Source organism: Canis lupus, chromosome 11 (assembly GCF_048164855.1).
Source record: "Canis lupus baileyi chromosome 11, mCanLup2.hap1, whole genome shotgun sequence".
In the NCBI taxonomy this organism is placed as follows: Eukaryota; Metazoa; Chordata; class Mammalia; order Carnivora; family Canidae; genus Canis; species Canis lupus.
This window is the reverse complement of record NC_132848.1, coordinates 45,861,482-45,888,371: the sequence shown is the minus strand read 5'-3', so window position 1 is coordinate 45,888,371 and position 26,890 is coordinate 45,861,482. Positions and strand designations below refer to the sequence as shown.

The window sequence follows — 26,890 nt, the reverse complement described above, 5'->3', positions numbered from 1 at the left end:
ATTAATCTTTGGCAAAGAAAGCAAGAATACACAATGGGAAAAAGACAATCTCTTTAACAAATAGTGTTGGGAAAAATAGCTACATGCAAAAGAATGGAACTAGGTCAGTTTCTTAAACCATGTAACAAAAATAAACTGGATTAAGGAACTAAATGTGAGACCTGAAACCATAAAAATCCTAGAAGAGAGCATCAGCTCTGGCAAGATTTTTCTAGATATGTCTCCTGAGGCAAGAAAAAGTAAAGCAAAAATAAACTACTGAGACTACATCAAAATTAAAGGCTTCTGCAGAGCAAAGGAAACAATCAACAAAACAAATGACAACCGACTGAGTGGGAGAATATATCTGCAAATGACATATCTCATAAAGAGCTAGTATCCAAAATATACAAAGAGCTTATAAAACCCAATACCAAAAAAACAAATAATCCAATTAAAAATGGCCAGAAGACACAGACATTCTCCAAAGACATACAGATGGCCAAGAGACACATGAAAAGTTGCCTAACACCACTTGTCATCAGGGAAATGCAAATGAAAACTACAATGAGCTATCACTTCACACCTGCCAGAATGGCTAAAATCAAAAACACAAGAAACAAGTGTTGGTGAGGATATAGAGAAAAAGGAATCCTCTTGCACTGTTGGTGGGAATGCAAACAGGTAGAGCTACTGTGGAAAATATATACAGGTCCTCAAAAAACTAAATGATTTTTAAAATAAATTATATTATTTCTAATAAGTAAATTATATGATCCAGTAATTTCACTCCTGGGTATTTACCCAAAGATATGAAAACACTAATTTGAAAAGATGTTTATTGTAGCATTATTTCCAATAGCCAAATTATGGAAACAGCCCAAGTATTCACTGATAAATGAAAGGATAAAGAGGTGGTGTGTGTGTGTGTGTGTGTACACACTACAATGGAATATTATTCAGCCATTACAAAAATAAAATTTTGCCATTTGCAACAACCTGGATGCATCTAGAGTATAATGCTAAGTGAAATAAGCCAGTTAGAAAAAGACAAATACCATATGATTTCACTCATAAGTGGAATATAAGGAACAAAACAGAGACAAGCCAAAAAACAGACTGAGAACAAACTGATAGTTACTAGAAAGGTGGTGAGAGGGGGGATGGATGAAATAGGTGAAGGGGATAAAAGAGTACACTAATGATGAGCATTGAGTGATGTACAGAATTGCTGAATCACTATATTGTACATCTGAAACTAATACTGTATGTGAACTATACTGGAATTATAATGGAAAAAGAAAATCAAAAAGATGATCCCAGACTCCTCAGTGCTCCAAAGCATCTGGCTGAAGCAATGTATACCTTCTATGGAAGATGACAACATCCCAACCTTCCCATGTTTCTGAAAATCATCTTGAAAATATAAAGTCTGGCATACAAATATAACAAGGCACACTAAGTAGTAAGATCACAAGAGTGAGAACCAACAGAAACAAAACAGACCTACACAGACTCCAGATACTGACTTTAACCCAGATTAAAAATTAAACTATGCTTACTATGTTCAATGAAATAAATAAGTAGCTGTCATGGGTGTGGAAGGCAGAGAATCCATTCAAAATATTCAAAGGAAAAAAAAAAACAAAATATTCAAAGGAGCACCAATTAAACAACAGCTGTCTTTTCAGTAGAAACAATAGTGTCAAAAGACAGGAGTGCTGAAAGAAAAGAATTACTTAGAATTCTATACCCAGAGAAAAGCTGTCAAGAAAGATGAAATAAAGGTATTTTGGGCAAATAAAAACAGAAGCTAATGCCACAAGCACATTTGCAAAAGAACTCTGAAAATACATCCCTCAGGTAGAAGAAAAATTATCTTGGAAGGTCAAAATTACAGGAAAAAATGCAGCAAGGAAAACAATAAATATCTGGATTAACCATTGTTAAATACTGACTGAATGACAGTCAATTTGATTTTTTTTTTTTTGGTACCATAATATAAAGCACAAGTCAATCAAAAGATTATAAATAAAAGAGTAAGGATGTGTATGAGGAACCATTTCTAATCCAGGCTCTGCCACTAACTGGTTTCGTTGATCTCTGGGACATTTCCATTTCTCTGAGTTTCAATTATTATATTGTCTGGGTCTTTTACCGTAAGAGGTTTGGGTAGTTGACTACTAGATTTCTGTCAACCTAAATAAAGAGGAAAACTGAGGAAAGCTCTTATTACCAGAAATTGAATTTATTTGACAAAAGCAGAGGAATTCTAATTTGGGAAATGTATGCTCTACCAAGCTATAGGCAAGTTTGGGATAAGACAAGTTGAGGATTTGGGATGGACTGTATTTATGGGCAAGGACTGCCAAGGGGGGAAGCTCAGCTAGAGTCCAAGCAGTAAGTTCAAAGGCATGAGGATGAGGAGAGATTCTTGGCAGCTCTTCATTGGTCAAGAGAGAAAACTCCATCTTCTGTACATCAGGCATGTACAGGAAATCAGTCCCTAAGTTTTTAAGTTTATTCCTCTGAGGGCATATGCTTAAGATTCTTCATTTCATATCCTCTGGCTCCATTTTAGATTAAAATTATTTCACAATTCCCTTTTGTATTCTATGCAAGACACACTAAAGAACTATTTTCAGAAATCAAATATAAAAAATACTATATCCATATACTTTAGCAACAAATTTTAGAATCTGATTATGTAACAGTTGTGATGCTCTATGTTTATTTATGCACATCTCCTTTACTTACTCCAGAAAAGACTTAAGGTAATTTGTCCTATCAAATTCATTTCAATAATCTACGTATAGACTAAGATGGCCTATGACAGTGGATTGGGATAAAAACCTAACTACAGGGCAGCCCCAGTGACACAGCGGTTTAGCACTGCCTGCAGCCCAGGGTGGGATTCTGGAGACCCAGGACTGAGTCCCACGTCAGGCTTCCTTCATGGAGCCTGCTTCTCCCTCTGCCCCCCCCCCCCCGAATAAATAAATAAATCTTAAAAAAAAAAAAAAACAAAAAAAAAACCTAACTGCAAATCTGGCATATGCTGAATATCAGGAGTGGCAATTTATCACTGTCACTCTTGTATGACATCAGTTGTGTAACTCTCTTCTGTCAAACAATAGATGCTAGATAGTTCAGCAGACAACTATAGATTACTTCTCATAGCATACACAATTATAGCATCTAAGAAATAATTCAGATAATGTGTATAAGGGACATCACATTAAACTACCCATAGATCAAAGCTAATGGAATATTACTGTGTATAAAGCACCATATTATCACAGGCAATACTGAAATAAATAAAATTATAGACATTTTTGTTTGAGTTCAAATATTTTACAATCTAAAAAGAAATGAGCACCAATTAAGGAAATACTAACTAGCTCTACAAATGAACTGAAGGGAAAGATTTTAGGCAAGAAGGGTAGGGAGGAAAAAAAAACTAACTCTGGACGCAAAGAAAACTACATAACCCACATCTATGATGCTGGCAAAGAGTAGTAACAGACCAATCTGGCATGCAGCAAAGCTACCTGACAACCTAAACTGTAAGGTCAATAAAAGAGAAACCCAGATGACAGGAAGCAAGTAATAAGTAGGCTTATCACACTTCTGTTCATATGTACACAGCATCAAAGATTATTCATACTTCACTTACTTCAGTTAGACCCACACTTTTTTCCTTTCTCATACTCGAAACATTATAAAATAAAAATATGAAGAACATACTTTATATATAAAAGTCATTAATTTTGCATATGATAGAAAGTCAATAAATTCTTGCTGAATAAAGAAAATGAATGCATATGAAAGAAATAAAGGAAGGTAGCAAGAGTAATGTCTCAGTACGGTGTACCCCAGTGTATCTGTATTTGAAACTGTACCTTGTATATTTAACCTTACCTATTTTTTAATTTCTCTATTTTCTTTTTTACATCCAATGTGGGGCTCAAACTCACAACCCCGGGCAGCCCCGGTGGCTCACCGGTTTAGTGCCACCTTCTGCCCAGGGCGTGATCCTGGAGTCCCGGGATCGAGTCCCATGTTAGGCTCCCTGCATGGAGCCTGCTTCTCCCTCTGCTTCTCTCTTTGCATCTCTCATGAATAAATAAAATCTTAAAAAACAAACAAAAAAAAAAAAACACCTCACAACCCCAAGATCACGAAGGACGTGCTCACCTGGCTGAGCCAGCAGGGTGCCCCTATTTCTCTTATTTTAAAACAACTTTCCAAAGATTGACACATTCTGTGCTGTTTAATAAACAGAAATAAGATACACTTCCTCCTCCCAAAATGGTACACAGACAAGATTAGTCAATGATACATGCTTTTGATGCTATCAAGAACCACACAACAGGTGGGATTAAGTATAAATCATTTAGGGGGTTCTGAAGACTACAGTGCTTCCTTTGTAGTGTGAAATCAGGAAACAGCTAACATAAAAACCTATTATTCTTACAAAGTGGTAAGTCAAGGTTTATGTTTCTGCAAACCAGTATGGAGCTTCAAAAAAGAGGCTCCCAAGCCATATTCAAGACAAGAGTTCTTCACTCTAGATGACTGGTTTACTTTTTCAAATCGGACTTACCATAGAAGGGAAAAGAGCAGTTAAGTCAGGATACCAAAGCTTGATAGAAATAATCCTCAAAAATAACTCACACAGTTCTCATCTTCTCTGTTCTAAGCAACCTCTGACTTACGTGTCCTCTTGACTAACTCTGCTAACCCTTTATCAACAAGCCATCCAATTATCAGACTTGTAAATAAAAATTGTCTTCTTGATAAAATTCTTGCAGACTGGATTCCCAGTCTAGTCCCACAGTGCTTGATGACCTTGAGGAAAGTGATAAATGTTTCTAAAACCGTAATAAACTACCTAGAATAATCTATGGACATCTTATGCAGCATCGACAGAAGTCAACTGCTAAGGTTTTAAAAAACTAGTTAAAAAATGGATAAAAAATGACTCATCTATGCAAAAGTAACTTTATCCCTAGCATTTAGGTTATACCTTCAATAAACATTAGCTGTTATTATACTAATCTACCCCACCAAGTCACAGAGTGAAAATCAAATGAGACCACATGTGTGGTAACCCTTTGAAGATTATAAAGCACACACAACATTATTTTAAATGCATTATCCATGGTGTACAACATAATGGAAAGAGTAATAGATTTACTGACACAAGATCTGGGCTTTAATCAGTTTTACCATTGCCTAGCTATATGACTTGGGATGAATCCAAGAGCACTGAGCTTCATATCTCTTCACCTACAAAGCAAAGTCTGACTGACTAGTGCTCAGTAGAATCCCTATGGAACCATGAACTCAATATATAGGATGAATGTGGCACAGAGGAAACAGAATTTGGGTAAAGAGCAAGCAGGTAAGAGTCCACTCTCTAAATCCACTTCAATTTTAACAACCTGCTCTGTAAAGTTTTAAGTGATCTGAGGTCTGAATAAGAAAAAGCTCAAATGGGGGACACCTGGGTGGCTCAGTAGTTAAGCATCTGCCTTCGGCTCAGGGCATGATCCCAGAGTCCCAGGATTGAGTCCCATATCGGGCTCCCTGCATGGAGTGTGCTTCTCCCTCTGCCTATGTCTCTGCCCCTCTCTCTCTGTCTCTCATATAAATAAATAAAATCTAAAAAAAAAAAGAAAGAAAGAAAGAAAAAGCTCAATGGAAAAAGACCAAAACCAAAATGAATGAACTAAAAACTTCTGGCTGTGTTCTGTGTTCCCATATATGACTACAAAAGGTGCTGAAAATGGAATAGTTCCACCCCTTGAAAGACTCACCTATTAACCAGTCCTCAAGTAATGAAATTATTAAGACCAACAAAATGAGAAGCTGTCAGTGCAGTCATGCCCAGCCCCCAGTGTCAACAAAGAATAACAGCTAACCAGCTGAGCCCGAACAGGACAGCAGCTGTATTTATGAGCCCAGGGACCCTAAATTCCTTGCAATGCTAAAGACTGCCTCTTTCATTCTCTTAACAGGGATATTCAAAACCCTATGAAGAGTCTTATGAAGGATCTGCTTATTAAAAAGTATATCAAAATTACTTATTCATACTTTTCCCCTAACTTTATTTCATCTTTTGCTGGAGCACACAGTTATCAGTTCCCTCTGGACTTCCAATGTGCTGCTTCTCAAAAGCAGCTACTCAAATCCTACTAAAAAACAAAACAAAACCCACAAAACTTCTGTCTGCTTTATTATGATTAATGGTGGCTTTTAACACCTACCCACCAGGAGGAATAATTTTCATGCAAAAGTGGTATTCCATCTATTTCCTGAAGAATTATTAATATAGGGTTCTAAACAGTTTATACACCAGCAAAACTCCCACTACATATCCAGAAACTGCCCAAATACATATTCATTGGTGTTAATCTGTTAGTTACAGATCTGTAACTCAAAAATATATAGGCTAGGGGTGCCTGGATGGTTCAGTCGGTTAAGTCTGCCTATGGCTCAGGTCATCATCTCAGGGTCCTGGAATAGAGCTCTGTATTGGGCTTCCTTGCTCAGTGGGGAGTCTGTTTCTCCCTCTCCCTCTGCGCCTCCTCCCTGATCATTCTCTCTCACTCAAATAAATAAATTCTTTAAAATAAAATAAAACAAAACAAAATATACTTTCTTTGAATGGCTTTTATGCAGTTTTATTAGTCTAGTTGTGTACATGTACGGGTTTATCTTATCTTCATTTAATAGTTAAGAAACAGCTGCAGAATTGGAATATACAAATGAATATGCAATGGATGAATGAATGTGCATATATTACAGTAATATACTAATTCATGCATATGACACAAATGCAAAGAAAGTAGCCTGTGGCCACCCAGATCATCACTAGGCAAGTCTGAAGTAAAGTAAGTTTACCTTTGGTTCTCTACTATATTGATACTCAACATCTTTCTTTTCTTCTTCAAGGTCTCTTTCTTTACCTTAGCTTGTCAATTCTAACATTTAAGGACCTAGTTATTAATAACTGGTTTATGGTATGATACACCCCAGAGACATGTATTTAAGAAGACTTCCCCATGACCATTCACTGGAGAAAAGCAGTCTTTTTGCCAAAGGAAATGGGAAAACTGGATATCCACATGCAACAGAATTAAGTTGCATCCTTATGATACACCACACAAAAAGTTACCTCAAAATGAATCAAAAACCTAAACAATAAAACTTCTAGAAGAAAATACAGGAGAAAAACTTCATGACATTAACTATGGCATAGGTATGACATCAAAAGCACAGTCAACAAAAAGAAAAACAGATAAACTGGACTATATCAGAATTTAAATTTTTTTTTAATTTTTATTTATATTTATGATAGTCACAGAGAGAGAGAGAGAGGCAGAGACACAGGCAGAGGAAGAAGCAGGCTCCATGCACAGGGAGCCCGATGTGGGATTCAATCCCGGGTCTCCAGGATCGCGCCCTGGACCAAAGGCAGGCGCCAAACCGCTGCGCCACCCAGGGATCCCTATATCAGAATTTAAAACTGTGCAGCAAAAGGACACAATCAACTGAAAAGGCAACCCACAAGAGAAAAGATTTTAGAATCATCAATCTGATAAGAGATTTAATATCCTGAATATATAAAGAACTCCTATAATTTAACAATAAAAACAAACTGGGGCACCTGGGCGGCTCAGTTGGTTGAGCATCCAAATCTTGATTTCAGCTCAGGTCATGATCTCAGGGTCATGAAGTCAAGCTCCATATCAGGTTCCAAGTTGGGCATGGAGCCTGGTTGATAGTCTCTCCCTCCCCCCACCTTCCCACTGCTTACATGCTCTCTCTTAAAAAAAATACGGATTTTAAAATGAGCAAATGATTTCAATGGACATTTCTCTAAAAATATACAAATGGCCAAGCAGCACATGAAAAAATGCTCAATATCACCAATCATTAGGTAAATGCAAATCAGAACCACAGTGTGATATCAGTTCCTATCTATTAGGATGGATACTATCAAAAACCAGAAGAGACCCCTGGGTAGCTGAGTGGTGGAACATCTGGGTGGCTCAGTGGTTGAATGTCTGCCTTTGGCTTAGGGCATGATCCCAGAGTCCCAGGACTGAGTCCCATATCAGGCTCCCTGCATGGAGCCTGCTTCTCCCTCTGCCTGTGTCTCTGCCTCTCTCTGTCTCTCATGAATAAATAAATACAATCTTAAAAAAAAAAAAAGCAGAAAATAAGTGTTGGCAAGGATGTGGAGAAATTGGAACCCTTGTACACTGTTGGTAAGAATGTAAAATGATGTAGCTGTTACAGAAAACAGTATGGTGGTTCCTCAAAAAATTAAAAATAGAATTACCCTAGGATCCAGCAATTACACTTCTGAGTATATACCCCAAACAACTGAAAGCACAGTCTCAAAGAGATATTTGTACACCCATGTTCACAGCAGTATTATTCACAATAGGCAAAAGGTAGAAGTGAGAAGATATTTGCAAATGAGGTATCTGATAAAGTGTTAGTATCCAAAATCTACAAAGAATGTTTCAAACTTAACACCCAGAAACAAATAATCCAGTTAAAAAATGGGCAGAAAACATGAATAGACTTTTTTCCAAAGAAGACATACAGAAGACTAACAGACACATGAAAAGATGCTCAACATCACTCACCATCAAGGAAATACAAATCAAAACCACAATGAGATACCATCTCACACCTGTAAGAACAGCTAAAATTAACAACAGAGCAAACAACAGATGTTGGTGAGGATGAGGAGAAAAGGGAACTCACTTATACTGTTGGTGGGAGTGCAAGCTGGTACACCTACTCTGGAAAACAATATGTAGGTTCCTGAAAAAGCTAAAAATAGAACTACACTATGACCCAGCAACTGCACTACTGGGTATTTAAACAAAAGAGAGAAAAAAAAAATACAGATTTGAAGGGGCACATGCACCCCGATGTTTACAGCAACATTATCAACAATACCCAAACTAAAGATCCCAAATGTCCATTGACTTATGAATGGATAAAGATACACACATACACACATACACACACACAGGAATACTTACTACTCAGCCATCAAAAAGAATGAAATCCTGCCATTTGCAACACTGTGGGGTAGAATTAGAGTATATTACACTAAGTGAAATAAGTCAAAGACAAATACCGTATGATTTCACTCCTGGAATTTAAGAAACAAAATATGAACATATGGGAAGAAAAAAAAAAGGAGAGACGTAAACCATAAGAGACTCTTAACTATAGAGAAAAAAAATGAGGGTTGACGGAGGGAGGTGGGTAAATGAGTGATAAGTATTAAGGAGGGCACTTGTGATGAGCACTGGGTGTTGTATGTAAGTGATGAATCACTAAACTCTACCCCTGTAACCAATATTATTACACTATATGTTAAGTAACTAGAATTCAAATAAAAATTTGAAACAACAACAAAAAAAAGCAACTTAAGTGTCCACTGATGGATAAATGGATAAAGAAAATGTGACATATACATACAATGGAATATAATTCAGCCTTAAAAAGGAAGAAAATTCTGACAAACACTGCAACATGGATGAACCTTGAAGACACTATGCCAGTCATAAAAAGAGAAACACTGCTATGATTCCATTTTTATGAGGTACCTAAAGTAGTCAGACAGAAAGTAAAACAAGAGTAGCCAGGGGCTTTGAGGGGAATGGGAATGGAGAGCTACAGTTTAATGGGTAGAGTTTTAGCTATTGAATGAAAAGCATTCTGGAGATGGATGGTAGTGACAGTTATATAACACAGTGTGAATGTACTAACGCCACTGAATAGTCCACCTAAAGATGGTTAAAAATGGGGTGCCTGGGTGGCTCAGTCGGTTAAGTGTCTGCCTCCGGGTCAGATCATGATCTTGGGGAACCTGGGATGGATCCCATCTCAGCAGGGAGATGCATCTCCCTCTCCCTCCGCCCCTTCCCCTCTACTTGTGCTCTACCTCAAATAAACCTTTAAAAAAAATTTTTTTTTTAGGATTTATTTGACCGAGGAAACTAGAGAGCACAAGTGAGAACAGCAGAGGGCATGGGAGAAGCAGGCTCCCCGCTGAGCAGGGAGCCTGATGTGGGGCTTGATCACAGCACCCTGGGATCTTGACCCGAGCCAAAGGCAGACACCCAATGACTGAGCCACCCGGGTGCCCCTAAAAAGATTTTTTTAATGGTTAAAATGGTAACTTTTACATGTGACTTTCCCTCAATTAAAAATTTAAAAATAAAATTTTAAAAAATAAGCAAAGAAAAAAAGGACTTCTGACCCTAGAAACATTCCATAGGCAGCTGGGATCACAGAGACCAGCAAGCTACAGAGAAGAGGGTAACTGTAATGTTCATTTGGAGTACAACACTGGGAAAAAGGCTATTCCTCCAAGAACCTATATAGCAATATGTAGGACTTTTTTTTTCTTGGAGAAGACAGTGGGAAGCCATTTGCAGAACTAATTTATGAGGACCAAGTACTGCCCACAGAAGTGACTAAGTAAACGAAGTGCTAGCACATAGTCACTAACATGATTGGACAATGACTGCTCCAACATGCTCTTATTTGTCCTTACATGGTAAAGGTTTTAAAATCAGATAAACAAATTTTTATGTAATATTTAAATAGAAAAATACAGCTGTTCTGAGGTTTTAGGTTGATTCAACCATAGAAACCATCATGATCTATATAGTTCCCACACTGCTGAAATTACAAGGGCACAGAGATTCTTGAATTTCATAACCCAGAGAAGTAGAATCTTCTAGACATATCCACACACTAGTCAGGCTTTAACTTTGAAGACTCTCATCAATCTATTAAAAACAAAAATCAGACACCTAGGTGATGGACATTAGGCCCTTGTAACTTTTTTTTTTTAAAGATTTTATTTATTTATTCATGAGAGCCAGAGAGAGAGTATTTATTTATTCATGAGAGAGAGAGAGAGAGAGAGAGAGGCAGAGAGACACAGGCAGAGGGAGAAGCAGGTTCCATGTAGGGAGCCTGATGTGGGACTTGATCCTGGGACTCCAGGATCACACCTTGGGCCAAAGGCAGGCGCTAAACCGCTGAGCCACCCAGGGATCCCCAGGCCCTTGTAACTATTACCAAGAAGCACAAAAAGCAGCTCTAGACTTTACCATGTATTTGCTTTTAGAGATTCAAAACCAAACTGACAGTTTACATCCTAAGAATACTGTATATATTTAAAATACCTTTGAAAAATATATAAAATTTCTAGAGATTTCAACCAAGTATTCTTCCTAACCTAACAGGACTCGTAAAGTTTTTAACCTGGTTCCCTCACCTTCAGTATACTGAGACATTTTCCTATGACCAACTGTTTCTGGTGCAATGAAAGAATCCCTAAACTATAGGAGATAACTTCTTGATCAACACCAAAATACACACAGAAATCAGAGAACTTTAAACCACCAAATAAAAGTGGCTATAGCATACACAGCACTGTCTAAACAACAGCTGATAGACTTGGGTACATAAACCTTTCTAGAAGTGAGTCTGATCTTTCCATCTTTTCTTGAGAAATTTTCTATTATCCACCGATTCATGATTTATCACACAAAGATACACTGCTTTGTCATATTGCCAGTATTTGGTCTTGATGGGGTCCTTTTTTAAAGTTTGCTTCACTCTATTTATAAAAGAACTGCATGTTTACTGCAGAAAATGGAGAAAATACAGGAGAGAAAAAAATGAAAGAGAAAATTACCATATTTCCACCATCTTTTAAAAATTTCACCTTTTGGGAGGGCTGGGTGGCTCAGTCAGTTGAACATCTGCCTTTGGCTCAGGTCATGATCTCAGAGTCTGCTTCTCCTTCTGCCCACCCCCCTACCGTAGGCTCACTTCTGCTCACTCACTCTCTTTCAAATAAATAAAATCTTTAAAAAAATTCACCTTTTGACTGACAGTTTATATTTCCTTCAAGTATGAAATTTTTAACATTTAAGTTCTTTAGATTTAAACATACTAGTAGTATTTTAAACTTTTTTTTTTTTTTTTGTATTTTAAACTTCTCTAGTACTTTTATTTTTTCAAAGAGGTCTTTACATTTACTATTTATGTTCACAAATATCTGTGGAGTATGTAGGCCAAATACTAGTTATTTTGTACCTGGCTGCCTGCTAGAGTAGAAAGACTAAAGGCTTTCAATAAGGCTGCATTGCTGGTTTGTGGTACAAAATCACACTTAACTTGTAACAGTCCCCAATCTTCAGTGGAAAAACTAACAATATTACCAACATAATAAACTTCTGAAAAGTAAGAATATTCATCTTGAATTGAACCAGCCTCACACAATTTATCAAAACAGATGCTTTGAATCTAGCATCTGTGTGCGTCAGATACAGTAGTTCACAGACACGCACGGACAAAGGAAGAAAATAGGTCCTACAGATAAGGTTCCATCTAGACTCCAAATGTAAGAAGTCCATACTCATAAGAAGTTGAGATCCAAATACAGTATCAACTTTGTTAAATGGGTTCTCTGAACTTAAGCAAATCACACAGATTCAGTTCTTTTTGTGGATAGAGTTGAACCTGACAAAACCCAGTCTCTTTCAGTTTTTAAAATGTACATGATTCTATATATCTATTCACTTAAGAAGAAAAAGCTTTTAGAATGAAGGCATATATACTATGCAATGCTGTCTATGCTTCTGGAAAACAAGATGTACCTATCTGCAGAAGCAGCTATCTAGTAAAAAATTAACCTTACTCAAAAAGAGGACTAGCCATTGCCCTTGGTTTCTGGAAGGTGATCTCTAAGCCCCTGGAATGTCCTGCTTCATAAATGTCTTTCTTTACCTAGGGACTATGAGCCACTGCAAACAGTCAAACAATGTGATTTATGGTGGAAGTTTTGGGTCAAGCATCATCAACCTCCTGAAAGACTAGAGACTAAAGGTCAGGCACATAGGTAGCCAACCATAACCACATGACCAAACTCCAATAAAAACTCTGGACAATAAGGCTTGGGTAAGCTTCCCTGGTTAGCAATACTTTGTGTGTACTGTCACTCGCTGCCAGAAGTTAGTGCTGTCCCAGACTCCAGTGAGAGAGGACAAGTGGAAGTTCCACCTGTGCCTTATGTGCCTTTTCCCTTGGCTGGTTTTAATCTATGCCTTTCACTGAATAAATCATAATCATGAGCACAACAGCTTTCAAGAGTTCTGAGTCCTTCTAATGAATTATTGAACCTGGGCACCTGGGTGGCTCAGTGGTTGAGCATCTGCCTTTGGCTCAGGTTGTGATCCTGGGATCCTGAGATGAAGCCCCACATAAGGCTCCCTGCATGGAGCCTGCTTCTCCCTCTGCCTATGTCTCTGCCTCTCTGTGTCTCTATGAATAAATAATTTAAAATTTAAAAAAAAAAGAATTCTTGAACCTGAGTACCTGAGTGAGGGTGGTCCTGAGGATCCCCAAACTTGCACTTGGTACAAGAGTGGTCTTGGTACTCTCAAACTCTGGAGTGGGAGAATGACAACTGTCCTCCAGTATTCATTCTCCTTTTCTTTCTTTTAGTAATAAAACATTTTTCCCCCTCCCTACCCCCAGTGGGAAACACAGTTACCAACTAGAGACTACACTTCCTAAGCTCCTTTAAAATCAGGAGCAACCATGTGACTAAGTTCTGGATAGTGAGATATCAACAGAATAATACTGTTAAAAAAAAAAAATCTGTGCCATCTTCTTAAAGGAAGGGATTTATTTCTCTTTCTGGTATGTAGCTATGAGGTAACTTGGCTTCAACCTGAAAATTAGAACAATACCACAGGGGATGGCTAAGCAAACAGAAGGAACCCAAGACCATGAATAACCTTAAAAATAAAATGCAGTCCCTCATCCACTGTGGACTGCCTACCTACTACTACATGAAAAAGAAAAATTTCATTATTTTTTGCATCATTGTGTTTGTAAGTTTCTGTTATAGCAGGTTACCTTGTACTCTAATGAATAGAAGTACATTTCAGCATTTTAATATTATGTCAGTATTTAATATAGTGACATTAACACAATGTCAGTATTTAAATAAACTACAGAGAAAAATGAGATGTGTAAGAAAAATATTTGGATATATTACAAATAAAAACATATAACAAATGTTTGTAATGTCCCAGTCTGAGGCTGATCTTATTAAAAGAAAAGTTTTTATCCCAAATGATTCAATACAACAAAAAATTTTCTCTCATCTTCTTTGTTGTAACAACAAAAATTAAAAATATGATTGATTTCATAAAATCAGTCATCTGAATACAAGTTGAAAGAGGCATTCTAAAAGAATTACTAAAATTTTCTTCTGTGTAATTACAGACTTCCATAGAAGGGGAAAAAAAAATGAAGACCGCTATTTTAATAAAGTACAAAGAACCGCCTTCTCTGATTCTCCAGGGTACAGTGAAATCAACTAATTTCTAAACACCTTCCCTCAATTTTCCTGACTTTCTGAAAAAAACTCCAAACCATGGACCCAATTGCTTATTAAACATCTCTACGAGGGGCACATGGGTGGCTTAGTTAGTTAAGCATCTGCCTTCAGCTCATGTCATGATGCCAGAGTCCTAGGATTAAGCCCCACGTCTGACTCCTTGTTCAGCAGGGACTCCGGTTTCTCCCTCTCCCTCTGCCTGCTGCACCCATTCCTCCCCCCACACCCGGTAGTTCTTGCTCTGTGTGTCAAATAAGTACATTAAAAAAAAAAAAAAAAAAGAAAGAAATCTCCACCAGGATGTCCCACATGCATCTCAAAGTAAGCATGGCCAAAAGCAGGCTCAAGCTACAAAGTAAAGAAAACAAAGGTATGTTCTTCTGCAGAAGACATGATTTAAAAATGAGTCTAGAAGGAATAAAAAGCCAGTGATCTTCATTAAGAAGTGGTATAGGGATGCCTGGGTGGCTCACTGGTTGAGCATCTGCCTTTGGCTCAGGGCTTTATCCCAGATTCTTGGGATTGAGTCCCACGTCAGGCTCCTTGCATGGAGCCTGCTTCTCCCTCTGCCTGTGTCTCTGCCTCTTTCCGTGTCTCTTGTGAATAAATAAATAAAACCTTAAAAAAAAAAAAAGTGGTATATTCTCACAGGGAAGCCAAATAATTATCCATAGGAAAGTTCAAGGTTGCAGTAAATCAAGGATTCCAAAGGCCACAGAAGTTTAGTAACAAGGACAGAGCATATCTGGAGAATAAAGGAGATAATATCAAAGAAGAGAGGACTGCATCTTCAGTAGTTCGCATACTTGAGCATGTACCACAATATTTTTTAACAAAGATTGCTGAGCCCCAACTCCAAAATTTCTCATTCAGTAGGTCTGGAGTGGAACCAGGCATCTCCATTTCTAAAAAGTAAATGCTGATGTGGCAGGTCTGGGGCACACAATGAGAGAACCACCGATTTTGCCTGCAGTGTATCTAGAGTGGTAATTGCAAACAGAGACAAGTAAAGGAGGAGTTCAGAGGAGATCAAGTATACATCAAATAGAAAGAAGGCTGCAATAATGTACACCAAAGAGAAAGAATTTCAAAATAACAGGAGTAAATGCAACTCACCAGATCAAAATGCTGATTAGATTATAGGTAAGATCTCTTCCATCCAGTGCCTTGCACTCCCTCTCCCCAAATTCCAGGTCTGATCTAACCGTTTACTCCATATTCACAGAACATTTACTATAATTTATTTTCAAAGTGAGTGAAGTAAAGTATAAACCAAAATCCAACGTTATCTATTAGAGCAAAAAGATCTGTGTAAAACTACACTACAAAGGCAGTGACAAGAAGGAATAAACAAACACACAGAGAAAACAGCAACAAATTTCATGTTGGAGAAGCCATCCAAGAGGACTTCACTCAAGAGGCAGATATGCGCCAAGAACAAGGAGTAGGATTTTAATGGGCACAAGAGGGTGAGGCGGGATTTCAGGAAGAAGGAAATTCATGACCAAAAGCAAGAAAGAAAAAAGAAATTCAAGGCAACATTCTGGATTGACACATGGACAGAGGTAGTGATAACTTGTAAGGTAGTTGAGGAAATAAAACTCAAGGCTCTGAATGTCATACTAAGGAGTTTGAACCTTTGTAAAAGTTAGGAAATGAAGAATAAATTTGTGTATGTAAACGCTGGAGGGTGGGGGTGGCTTGCACGTGGACCAGGAGAAGTTCTGTCTCCTGAGCCTAATCTACAAACCTGTCTATAAACCCGTCTTAGCAGAGGTCCTCATCCTGTGTCTTCTATCCCTAAATAAATTAGAACTCCAAACTCAGAAGATAAGGCTGGCACACATAATGACATACAACTAAAAACAAATTCCTCTGAATAACTGAAATTTAAAAATATGGTCAAACTCACTATTTCGTAGATACGCTATCAGTTCCACCTGCTACAAATCTCTTTTCTTGCAAGTCCTTATACTAAATGTACCTGCAACTGAAAATAAAGGAAGTAGAATGTTTAAGAAATCGCCTTTGTTTTAACTTTCTAGCCTCTCTTCCCTTTGTTTTTTGCCAAGAACTCCCTATCAGGTATTCAAAACACCAACAACAGAACTCACTAATTTTTAAGATGATATGACATTCCAAATAGGATACTGCATTCCACAAAAAACATTAGGGGTCTTACTCAATGAAACAGTTTGTTTAGCTAATAGATTATTTCTGAGAAGCATTCAGTGAGTTCCAACAGAATGTAATACAACCTTTAAACATAACAATCAGCAATAAGATTTCCTATTGGGCATAAACAATACGCAAAAGAACATTATCAACCTTCAATACTGTAAACCTGAACAGCTACTAACTTGAGAGCTCAAATTCAAAATGGCAATTAAGTTACTAAAAACACTTTACAACACTAACAACCAATCAATAAATTATCAACACCTCTACCTCACTAACAAAATCTCACCTCATATTTAGATTTATTCTCACTTAACACTAATAACCTAAGTCTAAAATTACAAATTCAAAAATGCCAAAAACGAAACTTTCACAGCCAACATTACTGAGCTTTTGAAACACTAAAAAGTATGTAGTTTATAAACTCACAACACAATTTATGTAAGTATATAACTCAAATGAACATGGACCCAGGTTTTAAACACAATTTTAGCAATAAAAGAAAATGTTACAATTTTCACCAGAAAGCAATCTTTCTACCTACATAAATATATTCAAATGCAACCTGTTATAATTTTTAGTAATGGAGATCACTGGGCTACTACTACAGAAATATGTTCTAGTTTCAACTGTCACAAACTGGGCAAATGTCTGTTCACACTTCTTCAGCTATTATTGTACAATATAAAATTTGGCTGGCATTTGTCCCTGATTCCTGGGATGGTGAATCTAAATCTTTTGAATTTCACAACTGATAGAAGTGTCTTTGTTATCCTTGGTGGGCCCCTAAGATATCTTTTTATATTAACATACAACTCTTAGCGGGCCCTTAGTTTCAAGACAGGGCTAGCCACACTTGAAAGGCCGTCAAGCAAAGGGCACCTGGATGGCTCAAAAACAAACTCTTGGTTTTGGCTCATATCATGAGATCATGATATTGCAGTTGTGTGATCAAGCCCAGAGTGTGGCTCTGTGCTCAGCGCAGAGTTGGCTTCAGATACGCTCTCCCTCGCTCTCAAGTGAATAAATAAAAAATCTTAAGAATGAAAGAAAAAAAAGACCAGTCAAGTGATTGGAGGGCTGAGCCTTTGAGCCACATGGTATCAACCTGACCTCCTGGAAGAGGAAAAGGCTGGAGACTGATTCACCACATGGCCAATAATTCAATTAATCATGCCTATGTAATAAAACTCCAATAAAAACTCTGGACACCAAGGCTTAGGTGAGTTTCCCTGGTTGATAATCACTTTTCAATGTAGCAGGAGGATAACACATCCTGATGACATGGAAGCTTCATATTTGGGACCTTTCTGGACCTCTTTCTAGGGATCTCTTCATTTGGCTTGCCCTGATTTGTATCATTTATAATAAAAATATTATTTCAAGTACAGTTCATGCAAGCACTTTCCTGAGTTCCGAGCCACTCTAGCAAATTATCAAATCTGAAGTAGTGGGAACTCCCAAATTTGTAGCCAGTTGGTCATAAGTACAGGTGGCCTGGAAACCCTTGAGCTTAGAGTGGGTAATCTAATGTCTGCCCTAACCGTGGGTAGTTAATGCCAGAATCATATGGCAGCTGTACAACAGGATACAGTTTCATCTCTCTCCTATACGGACTGAATGAGAAAAAGCCAAGGGAAAGCACTTTTTAAGGCATAAACCATTACAAAGAGTAAAGGACTTTTTTGGTTATGCTCTCAAAAATATTAAGGAAGAGGGACACCTGGGTAGCTGAGCCTTCAGCTCAGGTTGTGATCCCAAGGTCCCAGGATCGAGTCCCACACTGGGCTCCCCACAGGGAGCCTGCTTCTCCCTCTGCCTGTGTCTCTGCCTCTCTGCGTGTCTGTCATGAATAAATAAAATAAAATCTTTTTAAAAATAAAAAAATATTAAGGAAGAAACTTAAAATATTTTTTAAATTCAGGATTGTCCGATTTAATTTTTTGGAAAAATGCTTAAATAGAACTTATTTTAAGATAAAATTCAGAAGTCTGGTGAAAAACATTTAAAAGGGAAAGGAATATAAATAATAAGACAAATGCCTAAATGATAAAAATATATCAAGTTCATTCTTAGTAATCTCAAGTGTAGAAATGATGGAGTTTAGAAAAATATAAGATTCAGCTATTTTCTGACTAAATCTTCAAAAAGTTCATTTTAGCCTTGGTTATAATCAGGAATAACTGAAGCCACTAAGAAACATTTTGGTTACTCAGACACTGGATTCAAATAATCATTCACATGACAATCAACTTTCCCCCACCCTACCTAATCTTTAATTCAACCATAAAGCCACAACACCAGAATGGACTTTTAAAAAGTTACTCAAGGGGGGATCCCTGGATGGCGCAGCGGTTTGGCGCCTGCCTTTGGCCCAGGGCACGATCCTGGAGACCCGGGATCGAATCCCACATCGGGCTCCCGGTGCATGGAGCCTGCTTCTCCCTCTGCCTGTGTCTCTGCCTCTCTGTGTGTGTGTGTGTGACTATCATAAAAAAAAAAAAAAAAAAAAAAAAAAAAAAAAAATTAAAAATTAAAAAAAAATTTAAAAAAAAATTAAAAATTAAAAAAAAATCCACTCAAGGGGATCCCTGGGTGGCTCAGTGGTTTGGCACCTGCCTTTGGCCCAGGGCCTGATCCTGGAGACCCCGGATCAAGTCCCACATCGGGCTCCACATCGGGCAGCATGGAGCCTGCTTCTCCCTCTGCCTGGGCCTGATCCTGGAGACCCCGGATCAAGTCCCACATCAGGCTCCACATCGGGCAGCATGGAGCCTGCTTCTCCCTCTGCCTGTGTCTCTGCCTCCCTCTTTGTGTCTTTCATGAATAAATAAATAAAAATTTTTAAAAAATAAAATTAAAATTAAAAAGTTACTCAAGCTAGGGGTGCCTGGGCGGCTCAGTAAAGTGTTTGCCATGGGCTGAGGTCATGATCCTGGGGTCTTGGGATCAAGCCCGCTCCCCTACCTCAGCAGGGAGTCTGCTTCCTCCTCTGGTTCTTCTCCTCCTCCTGCTCAGCGCCCTAAAACACAGACACTCACTCTTGGTCTCTCAAAATAAGGAAATAAAATATTTTTTAGAAGTTACTCTAACTAGGAGCATCTGTGTGGCTCAGTTAAGCGCATGACTCTTGGTTTCAGCTCACATCATGATCTCAGGGGCCTGAGATAGAGTCCACTTGGGGAATCTGCGCTTAGCTAGAGGTCTGCTGAAGTTCCTCTCTGCCCCTTCCCCTGCTTGTGTGTATGCAAGCTTTCTCTCTCTTAAAACAAACAAACTTAAAAAAATTACTCAAACTATCCTGTGTGCGTAGGCAACTACCTGACTACCTGAGAAAACATATTCTGACTGAATATCCTCCTTATTAAAATGATAAAGATCTACTTCATAATCATTAACTTTACTGTTTACTTGCCATCTGAAATTTTAGCCTTAAGCAAATTGAAAAATATCCATGTTTTCTTAAATCACATCTATTATATGCAAAACTTTTCAAACTATTTATAAAGCTGACCTTCCACAACACAGATGCTTTGACTTGTTTCAGTAACTCTGTAATGAAAAAGAAAATGATTTTGCCTATCAAAACATTCTTCACTTATAATAAAATATATAGGTATTTAAGTATGGGTTAATTTCAAAAACAAAAAAACTTAGCCACAAACAATGAAACTACTTGTAGTTAGAGCAACACCACACACAAACTAACATGATAAAACATAATAACAAGTTTCCAAACAGAAACTTTGTTTTAATATGCTTCAGAAAAAAAAAAGTGCTTCAGAGCAAACTGGTTATGACCCTGGGTTACAGAATGAGGTAGGAATAGATTGATATCCTAGCTCCTTTCTTACCTGTGTGTCTGGCTCCAAGGAACATTGTCTGTTTCTTTGTAACTGTGCCTACCTTAGAGTGGTTATGGATATTAAATGAGACACTGGCTTAGCAAAGGGCCTGACACAATGTTTAGTAACTTAGCAATTATTAAATTTTCGAACAAATGTTACACAGAGAAGCAACATTTTGATTTTTTCCCATAAGTTTAGGGCCCACAGATAGCATCCTACTGGTTAAAGTTCAGACTAAGAAATTAAACATGTTCCTATAAAGAGGCACTTTACTAAAGATATGTGGCCTAAGTAGAAATAACTGGAAGCAAGCAAGTGCGGTTACTACAGGGACACTTAGTTTCTAAGAATTCCGAGTTGCATTAGATCAAAGTATCAATTGTTATATCTAGTGTCTGTCCCCATTAATTCTTTCTTCTCAATTTCTATAAAACATTAAGGAAAAAACTAAATCACATTTTGAAAAGATAAAAAGAAAAGGGGAAAAAAAAAAGATGCAATGTCAGAGCACCTGGGTGGCGCAATTGGTTGAGGTGCCCCTTTTTTGGTTTTGGCTTCAGTCATGACCTCAGGGTTGTGATCTCAGAATCATGAGATTGGGCCCATGTCAGTCTGCTTGGGATTCTCTCTATCCCTCTCCCCCACTCGCACACACTTTCTTTCTCTCAAAATAAATCTTAAATATATATATGTATATATATATATATAAAGTATAGTTGGATCACTATAAGCTCTAATTAAGAACCAAATGCAATTTTGGGGGGAAAACCCATAAAGAAAAATAACAGAAACTGAACACAAAAGATGATAAAACACTTCCCCTTTCCCAAATACTCTGGGACTCATCCTTCAACCGGATCTTCAAGGGTTTTCCATCTTCAGCCTCCAGCAAGTCCTTTCATTGCCACAGTCCTATCTCCAGCAGAACTTCAAAGGGAAATATGTAAAAGCTACTCTGGTGGGCAGCTGCTAAGATAATCTCTCCTAGCATCTTCCACAGATCTGAAAATGAAAAAACTGAGTTCCACATTAAGACCAATACTAGTTGCCATCCTCAACAGTTAATTTTTTTTTTTAAGATTTATTTATTTATTCATGAGAGACACACAGAGAGAGAGGCAGAGACACAGCCAGAGGGAGGAGCAGGCTCCTCGCAGGGAGCCCAATGTGGGACTCAATCCCAGATCCTGGGATCACGCCCTGAGCCAAAGGCAGGCGCTCAACCGCTGAGCCACGCAGGCGTCCCAACAGTTTATTTTTTAATCCATTCTAGGCATCCACAAAATGTTTTTAAATAGGTCCATACATATGACTTTGGTGGCCAAAAATAACACCAAAATACAAATTTCAATGATTATGCCTTTGTCTCCTGCAAAAACACAAAATCCTAAGTGATTCCAAGCTAATTTCAAATACTGTTTCTAAAAACTACAAAATAACCCTGTTCTAAGCACCAAACGTATATTAACTCAATTATTACTCACCACAATCCTAAAAGGTACATATGGTCCCCATCTCACAGAGAAGCAAACCGAAGCACCAAAAGATATTAACTTGCCCAAGACTACAGAATGAGTAAATAGTAGGAGATAGGACGCTGACCCAGCCTGTCTGATTCCATAACAGAGTTTAAACTCTGCATACCATTCTTTCATGTAACAAGCTTTGCTGAGCACCTACTGTGTGCCAGGAAGAATTCTGAGCTTTGGGGACACAACGGTGAGAACAAGTCATACAAGGCCCCCGCCCTCTAGTGGGAGAGAGGCCTTGGAGCAAACAAGTCTATGGGGAAAAGTAGTAAATAAGTAAACAGTGTATCTTCACCTAGCAATAAGTTCTATGAACAAAAATAAAAATGAAAGCATCAAAAGTGGCAGACGAAAGGGATCAGGGAAGGCCTGAGGTGATGACATCTGACCAGAAAACAGAAGATATAAAGGCAAGATAACCACGAGGAGGAAGGGGTAGCTCAACTAAGAGAACAGCCAAGTTTTACACCCCTAATGTAGGAACAGCTTGATAGTTCAAAAAATGGCAAAAGGATCAGGGGGCTGGGGCAGGGTGATTAAAAATCACACAGTAAGAGGTCCACTTAGGATTGGTAGCTGCCAAATCACGTAATGTCCCGAGAGGCTGCAGCAAAGAGTTCTGATTCAATACTTAGGGTACAGGAAGCTTTCAGAGGCTTTTGAGCACAAGAATGACAGTATGATTTATGTAGCTAAAAAAATAGCTGCGGGGGCGCCTGGGTGGCTCCTCAGTTAAGCAGCTGCTTTGGGCTCAGGTTAGGATTTCAGGGTCCTAGGACCCAGCCCTCCCTTTTTCCTTTTCGTGCTCACCGGGAAGTCTGCGTGTCCCTCTCCTTCTCTCTGCCCCTTACCGTGCTCATCCTTGAGGGCACACGTGAGTGCTGTCAAATAAAATAAAAAAACAAATAAATAAATAAATTACTCTTTTATGTGGGGATCAGTCAGGAAGAAAAGCAAGAGAAACGGGGATATCAGGGAGGCACTGTTACAACAGCCTAAGGAAGAAGTACTGGAACTCAGACTAGGATTCATGGTTTTCAAGCAGATGAGACACTAAAAGAAGACCATGGACTCAATTGTTTCTAAAAGAGTGTTTTTAAAATATGCTTCCTCCCGTCATCTTCATCCCCTCTTCCTGACTTGACTGGGAAAAAATCAGATTCTTTTTTAATATCCAAGTTAATGGTTCAGTTGGCGCTTATATATAGGGGGGTAAAGATTAGAACATATTTTCTTCAGGAGGGACTTGGGCGGCTCAGTTAAGTGTCCCACTCTTAATTTCAGCTCAGGTCACAATCTCAGGGTAGTGAGATCAAACCCTGAGTGGAACCTGCTTAATACTCTCTCCCTCTCCCTCTGCTACCCTACCCAGCCCTGCTCACTCTCTAAAAAAAAAAAAAAAAAAAAAAAAAAAAACCACCAGACTTCCTTCATTTATGTGTCCTGTTCAATATTCTATAATGTATAACATGCCACATACATGCCTACATTCTTGAGAAGCAGAAAGAGCTTTACTAATGTTTAGCTTAGAGCTCACTCATTTACCTGGAGACAAGAAGTACCTAGCACCTCTTCTAATCAACTCTCTTCTCATGTTTTGTTTCCAGCATATGCTGGCTCATTCTAGATTGTGAATTGCAGTAAAAAAAAAAGTATACCAAAGGGAATATGTATTTATCGAGCATCACTGTGTACCAAGTACTCATTGGATGCCTTACATTTTTTAAAGACTCGTTTAATCCTTAGCTACTCAAGGTAGAAAATAATGTCTTCATACTACACCTAAGGAAAAAAATCAAATATTAATAACCTAAATTGTCCAAGGTCACACAGCCAATAAACCAGAATTTAAGTCTACGTGTATCTCTAAAGTGATCTTTCCACTACAGCAACTGTCAAAGAACTATCAAATATATGAAGTATTCCCAACTTATTAATGACGAACTTGTTGCTCGTGAGGACGGGGGTTCTTTTTCTTCAGCAAAACGGAGTTTGCATGGAGTGATCCTACCAACTCAAACACATTAATTTGGAAAAATTATTTTCCACTTGGGGTATCATAAGCATTAATCCTAAAAGAGTGATTCCTGTCTTTTTAGGAAAAAAAAAAAATCTTAACCACATTGTTTACTATAAAATGAAAGTTCAATGACAAAAGACGAGTTTGGAATGGATGGAGAGAAAAAGAGGACACCGACAAAAAGATAATCATCACGACATGACACATGTAGAATCTGAGTGGCAGATAAACAAGAGCTGAGTGGAGGTCCTCCTAGGGACTTGGGGTCCTTGCGAGGTGAACCTCCAAGAGTCCAGCATAGGAAACCTAAGGGGGGAACCGCTGCTCGCAGCACCTGCACCGGCTAAGACAAGGCTCGTGGGGAAGCAGAGATGGGAAATCTGGAGAGCAGGTGGACCGGACCGCCGCAGGATGCACCTCTGCGTACTCCCAGCAAGAACCAGCGTCACGGTGTGCCCAATCCTAAAGAAGAAACGGCCAATTCCCCGAGACTGAAGTGGGGAGGCCAGAGAGACCAGACACACAGAATTAAGAACCGTTACATAAAAGTCCTTAAAAGTTAGTTACAGGTCCTTTTACAGGAGGTGCCCGTCTAAACGATACCATTGCCAAATCTCTGTACATGCCCTGCGAAGGTGTAACCGACAGAAATCATAAACTTACACCATCTGTAATTATTTTATTTTAAACAAGGGGCGGGGGGGGGGGGCTCAACTGAGGTGTGATATATTCAGGTATTTTATTTCCTCACAGACCGGGTTTGGGTAGTAAGAGCAGCGAAATACACAGGGAAAGGCCCCCTTGGGTCCACACAGGGGCTCGCTCGGTCATCTCAATGCCGAGGGAAGTGTGGAAAGGGCACTTGTAAGGACAGCTGGGGAAGGGTGCCCTGCACGCTAAGGGAACAGGGAAAACTAAGTGAATAAAAACCGCCGTCGGAGAGTCCAACGCCGAGGTCGGGACCCCCGGGGGGGCGGGGAGGCCCGGCGCGGCGGGCGGCGGGAGGCGGGAGGCGGGAGGCGGGCGGGGGACCCCGGCGACGCTCGACGAACCCGCGGCCGAACGCGCGCACGAATGAATGGCGCGGCGCTCAATGGCCGGCCCAGGCGCCGCCGCAGGGGAAGGAGTTTGCGGCGCGGTGTGAGCGGGGCCGGGGTGGCGTCCGCCGGCGGGGCCCCGGGAGCACCCGGGAAGGGCCGCCGGGCAGCTCGCGGGCGCGGGGCGGCCGCGGGCGGGCGGCGGGCGGCGGGCGGCGGGGTCGGCGGCGCCCGGCCGGCCGCGCCATGGCGGAGGGGGAAGGGGAGGTCACGCGTTACATAACCCGGCGGCTGCCGCGCTCGGGGACGCCGCGGGCCGCCCAGGCCGCGAGAGGACGGCCTGCGGCGCCCGGGCCGGCGCGCCCTCCCCAGCCCCGCCTCGGGCCGTCCGCGCTCGGGCCGCCGCCGGGCGGGTCTGCGGCGCCTCCGGGCGACGCGTGTCCGGTCCCACCCCTCCCCCACCCCGCCGCCGGCCCGGGGGTCGCTCACCTTCCGCGTTGCCCCGGGCCACCATGCCCGGGCACGGCCGCCCGTTGGGCCTCGCGGGCTCCGGCGCCGCTGCGGCCGCCGCACCGCGCCCCCGCCGGGGGCCGAGAAGAGGGTCGCGGGAAGGAGTCACCCAGCCGCGCCGCGGCCCACGCTCGCCCCACGCTCACGGCGGCCGGCCCTGCGCGCGCTCCGCCGCGGCTCCCGCCCCTCCCTCCCTCGGGCGGGCGCGCGCGCCGCAGCCCCGCAGCTCCGCCCCGCCCCTCCCCCTCCGCGCCCGCGCGCCCTGGCTCCGCCCCCTGCCCCGCCCCCCCGCGCGCGCCGGCCGGCCCGAGGCGCGCGGCTGGCGGCCGCTGTCCCCGCCCCGGCTCGCGCTCACCCCGCGCCGCGCCCCGGGCCGCCCTGCCCCGCGGCCGCCGCGCCTCGGAGCTCCGCGGCGGCCGGCCCCGCCCCCCCGGCCCCCCGGCCTCCTGCCCTCCCGCCCTCCCGCCGCCGCCGCCGCCGCCGCCGCCCGCTGGGGGCAGCGCCTCCGCGGCACGTGACCGTCTCGCTCGCGGAGGCGGAGAGGAGCGCGGCGCGGAGGGCGGCCCTGCAACCGCGCAGCCTGCTGGCCTCCCGCTCGGGCCGCCGCGCCCCGGTCGCCTCGGGCCGCCGAGGGGGCGCTGCCTGCGCTTCCGAGGGTCGCCCCCGCCCCCGCCCCGCGAGGCACTCCCCAGCCCGGGAGGAGACCGACCACGCTTAAAACCCTGTAGTGCCTCAAGACGACCTGAAACCCGGTGCCCCTCTCCGCTAGCGACTGATTTGCAGTGACATCTAGCGGAGAAGGGGACGCTCGCGAGCCGACACTTCGCTGTGTCGGGGAGCGACCGAGAACCACGGCCCTCGCAGGTTAGCGGGAACGGACACTGCGCCACGGAGTTGAGGCGGTGTCGCCGGCGCCCGCAGGGACGCCAGCGCGGTCTCTGGCGCTGTGAGTTTCCGCCCGGGACGGCACCTGGGTGTTCGCAGAGCGACGGCGGGTGGCCCAGCCCACGTGCAGCGCGGGGGTGACACTCGAAAGCGATTTTCAACTATCGTTATAAAAAAAATAAAAAGAAGTCGTATGCTGTGTATGCTTAAATACAATCTTAATTGAAGGCCTTGCGGCAAAAGACAATTGTTCCATAAGGACCATTTCCCCCCTTTTTGGCAGTGTCGCTTTGCCAAGAGATCCCACGTTACTATTATAATAGTCTTTATTGTTGTAATGAGCAAAATGAAGCGACCCTCGGTGCAAAGCCCCAACACTTTCTTTCCCTTAGTCCCTTACCTAAGATACTTGAAGAGTTTGAACGTACTTAGGA

General features: G+C 41.1%; 1 protein-coding gene across 1 annotated transcript in view; it reads right to left on the bottom strand.

Annotated features, from left to right (window-relative positions):
- REV1 (REV1 DNA directed polymerase) overlaps window positions 1-25,692 on the bottom strand; it is a 96,980-nt gene extending 71,288 nt beyond the window's left edge. The window contains exon 1 of the mRNA XM_072767988.1: window positions 25,551-25,692. The gene's annotated coding sequence lies outside the window, so the exon portion shown is untranslated. The remainder of the gene's footprint in view (window positions 1-25,550) is intronic.
- Window positions 25,693-26,890: the final 1,198 nt, after the last annotated feature.